We start from the raw sequence: 6,828 nt of genomic DNA, 5'->3' as shown, positions 1-6,828 counted from the left end.
TCCTAGCTTCTTACCCCTTGCTATCCATCACTCTAAGTGTGGTTTACTCAGTTTCTGGAGACCTTCCTACAAAACAGACCCAACTATACTCCTGCAGAATTTGGTTTGATATCTTACACTTGCTTGGCTTGCTTCCATTCTTAGTCTCAGTTCTTCACTTGGCAACCTGCTTTTCATGGAAACACTTCCTAATACATCACTTTCACATGAATTCTCCTCTTAGAGCTATTCCTGGGGAACCCAACTTGAGATATGAGAGAGTGGTTCAAAGACCCCTCTGACAGTCTGCTGAAAACCATTGCTACCTTCAGGAAAACACACACATACACACACACACACACACAACCACACACTATTCATGCAAAGATATTCATATAATCTATGGATTTCAATTTAAGAATCACTTTGACTAAAAATCTCTAAAGTAATGTCTTCTGAAATTCATTCACTCCTTCAAAAACATTTATTGAGTTTTAGATATACTAGTCATCATTGTAATTCCTAAGGATATTACAGTGAACAAAACCAAATCAGAAACTTGCTTCTGTGGAGTTTATTTTGATGTGGAGAAAAATGATAATAAAATGCTTAAGAAATTAAAAGAAGGTAATGTTAAGTGTCACACAGATAATTAAAATAGAAAGCTAGTGAGTGAGTGGCTACCTTATGCATGATGATCACAGGAGACCTCTGGTAGGATGAAGCATTTAAGCTGAAATTATAATGTCAAGTAGGAGTACATATATAAAGATTAAGGGATGGCAAGGCAGAAGGAACAGACAGTGCAAAATTTCTAATTAGGAACAAGCTTAATAAGTCGGAGAATCAAAAATGTCTGAGTGTATCAAGCATGGTATCCAAAGTAGGAAATGGTATGAGATGAAGTTGAAAAAGTTGTCAGGCATCAATGATGGAGGGAAGTCAGCATAACAAGTTTGGATTTTATCCAGGTAAAATGAGGATAAAGATAATCAGTGTCAGTCTTCTAGTGGAACATTCCACTGCTAAGTGCTAATAATACATATTTTTGACTCTAATTGCATTTTGACCAGTTCCATGGACATCAACTTTTCATTTTTCTTTCCTCACCTATACCTTCCTCAGCACCTGACTATAATTTCTTTCTCACTAAATCTTCCCTCACAGGAGAAAATGGGGGAAATAAATGAAGAATAATTGTATGAACTACAAGTCCTTTCTGAATGACCCTAATTCCATGCATGATGAGACTTTTCCTGAATAGCTGGCACTCTAAAAAATGAACCATTCTTGACATTTGAGCAGATCTAGAGTGGAGGCTCCTACTCAGAGGAAGTCACACTGAGGTGATAAAGTCTTAGAGCATACATGATACATGTTAATGATAGCTTCACTTTTATGTTGGGGGTGGAGATTTACACTGATGGCCATTGTCAGTATTGATTCCAAGGGAGTTTAGTTTCAAAGAAAAAAGCTATAGATACTAATTTTTTGAAGTGCTTAAAATTTAGTGTAAATTTGTTTAAAAGCACAGTAGATATTATTGGAATCTCAAATCCTAGCAAAACAAACAATAAATACAAAAACAAAACCTACAATATGGCTTCTTAAACATATATTTTTCCCAACTCTCACTGGCACCATTGTGGTTCTTCTGCAACACATGCCCCCTAACAGGAAAGGAGTCTTTCTGACAAAGAAAGCTTGATAAGACAGCTGGAATTTCTTGGAAAATGTTGACCAAAGTAATTACTGTTTTTCTGATAGCAGCTGTAAAGTTTCTGTTGCTAGGGTAGAGTTTAACCCCAAACTAACTGGATTCCTAAGAACTTATGTTATAACTTGCTGGCATAGACATCAGGATTTTACTTTTAAAAATATGAGCTATTTAATTGGATTAACAGCAATGATTTCTTCCTTAAAACCCCAGGTTCAAAAGCTTTGCAAGAATATTCGTAAAACAAATGAATAAAAGGAGATTCTCCTTACTGGTCAGCTTGTCCCTGGTGTGGTTTCCATAGTTGCATTTACCATAACATTTAGTCTACTTGGTAAGCAACAAAACATAGGCTGCTTTGGGATACAACTAAGCTTGAAACAATATGAAGGTAATATAGAGTAAAATGTAATACTTTGTGTAATCCCAGATTGCCAAATTATATCTGAATTTCTGTCCCCTAGTCTTCTCCTAAATTATCACTAGTCTTTGTTTTGTAACAACCAGATGCCAAGTATTTGCTGAGTGCCTACTATTTACAAAACAGTAATCACTTATGGATTACAAAGAAGTATGAAACATAATTTGTCTTCAGAGTTTATGCTATAGGTATGGCACTAAGATATATGGAAAAATAACTACCAAGAGTAGGTAATAAATTCACAGGCATCATTATGATCAAAAGTTTATTATTTAGTGCCTGGTTGCTGTGCAGGATTCTGAGTAATACTCAAATAAATTATGTGCACAACATTGCTTTAGGAATTTTGAGGATGTCAAACTGTGAGAATAAAATGCTACCTTGATTATAGCAAATGTGTTTACAGCAGTCATAATAGTAGTGGTAAAGTTAGTAGGTTTAAGAACAGCAAATATTTACTAATCAGACACTGCATATCACCTGCTTTGCATTTATTATTTCTAGATCTCTCAACAATTCTATGGAGTGCTATGTGCCACATTTTTACAAATGAGAACTCAGGCTCACATACACCCAAATTAGGAATTCAATCAGAATTCCAAAGTCAGCACTTCTTGTCTCAGCCATGATGTCCTTAAACAAAACAAATCGGGCTTTGAGAAGGAGATTGGATCAGAAATGAATTTAGCACATATGAAACATGTTTCAAACATCCAGCCCTAAAGAAAATATCCATTTATTTTCTATAAATCAACCTAAACTTTTTTCAGTTCCCCAACATGTGGAATATCACATTAAGTTTTTGTTTTGTTTTGTTTTAATTTCATCTCCAACCATTTGTAGAGATTCTGGGTTTGTTTATATATGGGGAGGAAGAAGCTTCCTTTCATCAGTGACCAAGATTCTCTAGTTTTGGGCTAAACTTCCTGTGTTTGCCTTTCTGGCAAGGTTGGGAGCACTATTACGAGGGTTGCTGTACCATAGATACAGTGGGCAACCATTCCCTTAGGCATTTTGGCCTTCTCAGATCTCTATTTGCTTCCCAGACATGGGATTCTCTTCACTGCTGCCACTTCTCAAAGAACAAAGAAAGTCAACACAATTCCTCTCAAATACTTAGCCTTCAGGAAAACAAAAACCAAAGTAGGATGTATCTTGTAAGTCACTTCTCTTTCGACCCAGAAACAGATATCTCTCCTAGGGCAAGTAGGTACACAAGATCATAATATCTTTGTGGAATGGATGAAGAATGAGAAAGGACCATGAGGGAAAGAAAGCAAATTAGTATCTCAGCTAATCAGTCTGTCACATAAACATTGATGACAAGTAGAAATAAGACAGGCAAAGTGGACAAGATAGGGCATTCTGTTTTACCTGAAATTTTATTAGCCTATGTGTAAATCCTTGCTACCCAAGTATGGTACTAGCACCAACAACAATTGTGTCACAGGGGAGTTTGTTAGAAATGTAAAGCTTTATTGTGCTCCCTATAGTGAACACTACTAAATGTGTTCAGTAATACATACTATTAAATTAAATATGTACTTTAACAAGATTCCCAGGTGATTTGTATGCATATTCAAGTGGTTTGAGAAACACTGGTAAAGAGGGCAAAAAGCACAAAGAATATTCGGGGTACAGCAAATAGATCAAATAGATTGGCTAAAGCACAGGGTTTCTGCAAAAAAAAAAAAGTTTGACATGTTTAGAAATATTGGTCAGTCCAGATAGTCAAAAAACTTGAAAACCATGTTCAAGAAATTAAGTTTTCTGTAGTCATGGAAAGCCATTGGAAGTTTTTGCACTGAGAAATGACATAATCAAAGAGATGGCTTAGGGAGATTGAAAGAAGGAGGCCATTTATAAGAGAATGTGATGATCTGTAGTCTCAAATCTTTTCTGTAATATACTCCTTCAAGTCCATCAGACACTTTCAGAAATACTAGGTTCTTTCAGGCTGCTAGGAGACTACTAAATGCACTAACATTTTATGATGCAAAGATGTTCCTACTAATGACTTGAAAGAGTAATTTTAGTTCCTAGTGTCACTGGGTTCTACAAAGAGGCAGTGGGAGCTAGGGTTCCAGGGATGTGAGACTCAATGTTCACAGCCAGTTAGAAACTAATAGCAAACAGAAAATGTAGGGCAAACAGGGCCTTAGGAACACAGTATATGGATCCTGCAGGTTCTGTAATGCTGAAGTATGTACCTTTTCTCATCTGCCCTTTGGCAATTCCAATGCTTATTTGAATTCTTACCTGAGGTAGGTCAGGATACAGAGTGGAGTTAGCTGTTGTCATCCTACCGAAACAGCCTTAAGATCAGTGATTTGTAACCATCGTTGCACGTTAGAATCACCTGGGGAGTTTTAAACTACCATGGCTGAGGACATGCCCAGCCATGTCCCCAGAATAATCAAATGACTATTTCTGGTAGTTCTAACAATCAGCCAGGTATGGCTAGAGTCAAATAAATGCCCTCAAATTGAAAATTACAATAAAAAAGATAATATTTTTCTGGTTCTGGTTCAGTGTGTGAACTAAAATATAATGGCTACCATTTATTAAGTCCGTAGCACCTGACAAACACTGAGATCTGTATTTCACATGCATTATCTGTTTAGGCTCCCCTTGATAACTTGTGTGTCAAATAAGATTTTTACCATAATCTTCAGTTGACAAAACAGTAAACTGAGGCCCAAAGAAAATAATATACCTGCCTTCAGTCTGGAAGTGATCAAGCCAGGACTCAACTTAAAGGAGAAAGGTTTGGAGCCTGATCCTTGGTCCAAATTACAAATTCTGAGAATTATTTGTGAATTCATTCATCCTTTCTACTCTAACCCAAGGCTACTGAATATAGGACATATTTTTTGAATATTATGAAAATAATGTATTCTGTGATACAGTTTGTATATACTCAAATTTGTTTTAGCATGATGGGTCATTTCTAAATACCACCAGTGCATAGGGTGGTGCCTTGCATTTTATAGGTATTTGATAATTGCTTTTTAAATGAAGAAATGAGTGAATTTGTAGGGACTTTGTAAAAGAAAACAAAGGTATCTGATTGAATCAATCATACCACCAAAATATACACATGGCAATGTGTTTTTAACAGCCATTGTCAGTAATTCCATCCTATTTGTTTTATTTACCAAATATGGCCTATTCTTTTCAACAAGCATTGATAACATGTCTACAAATGCCTTACCCCATGCTCCTTGCTGTTGGAATGCAAAAGGAACCTATAATAAGATATTCAAGGAACTATTAACTGTAACAAGGGATTATGAGATAAAATCCACGACTTGGGGCAGGGGAAAGATTGGAGTAGAAAAGCATAGGAGACAGCATTTGCTAAAATGAGATACTGAACAACCAAGGACCTCATTTTAATACCACCGTATATGAGAAACCTACATCACATTCAGCGGTGAATGGTTGAAAGTTTTCCTTTAAGATCAGAAACAAAATAAGAGTGCCCACTTTTACCACTCCTGTACAATATAGAAGTCCTAACCAGAGCAATTAGGAGAAAAAAAGGCATTCACATTAGATAGCAAATAGTTATAGTTTAACAAGAATATCACTTTGAAAGCATTTGACCTTTGTTTGAATTTTGGTTTTGATATTTATTAGCTTTGTCAGTTTCCATGAGCATATTCTTGGTCACCTCCCAGAGTTGTTATAAGGACTAAAATATGCAATGTGTCCCACATAATATTCTAAAATATATGCAACTCTTATACCTGATCAGAAGAAGAAAACTGCAATATTAAGTCAAAGACGAAAGATTCATGGAGAAGGAAAGATTCAAAATTCAGTCATTTGTTCAATGTAAATTTTATTCTAGACTTATATGTCAGATCTTTTGGATACTGTGTTAAGAAGATAGACATAATTTCTTGAAGTCTGCTTTATAATGAGAGAAGTAAAAAAAATGAACTGTTTTTTTTTAATACAATTCAGAAGAGAAATAATTGAAAGCTATAATATGACAGAGAAAGACTTAACTGGAGTTGTTGAAACATAGGAATGGCCAATCTGTGCAGGTTATATGTGAGATGATGAGACCTGGACATGCAGCTAGCCATGTGAAAATCTGGGAGAAGAGTATTCCAGGCAGAGGTCCATAAGGGCAAAGCTCAGAGGCAGGAGCTTACATGGTGTGCATGGCCAGTGTGTGAGGTGAGGGTCCAGGAGTAATTCTGGGCTCTAACAGAGTGCTGGAAGGTCATGGAGCAAAAAGATCTGATGAGACGGACCTGTTACACCCCTTGAAATTGTGCAGAAAAACCGCGCATGTAAACCATTTTGAAAAGAAATCAGAGCCTAAGGAAAGCAAGGGAAAAGAAGCCTGGCTGGAAGATAAAGTCATGATTTGTGTAAGTTCTTAGAAGCGTAGTTTAGATTTAAGCAAAGGAAATTTGATGCCACAATTACTACTTTTTCTTAAAAGGTATAAATATGGATTACCTACAAAATTCATCAAGAATTCTAATGCCTTCCAGGGCTTGTCTCTTCACTTTGGATTCCATTTCCTTATGGGTCAAATCTTAGTGAGAAATTTTTGACAAACAAATTGTTAAATGCTAAGTGCATTATATTCTTCATAGAAATCTCTGCTAAAAATTAAAAGAGGCACATTTATATTTTTAAACAGTCTCTCTGTTTGAACTTCTCAAGAGACCCTATAGGTTTTTCTCTT

This window comes from Vulpes lagopus, chromosome 3, assembly GCF_018345385.1.
Source record: "Vulpes lagopus strain Blue_001 chromosome 3, ASM1834538v1, whole genome shotgun sequence".
NCBI lineage: Eukaryota > Metazoa > Chordata > Mammalia > Carnivora > Canidae > Vulpes > Vulpes lagopus.
Note: the sequence above shows the minus strand (reverse complement) of the source record.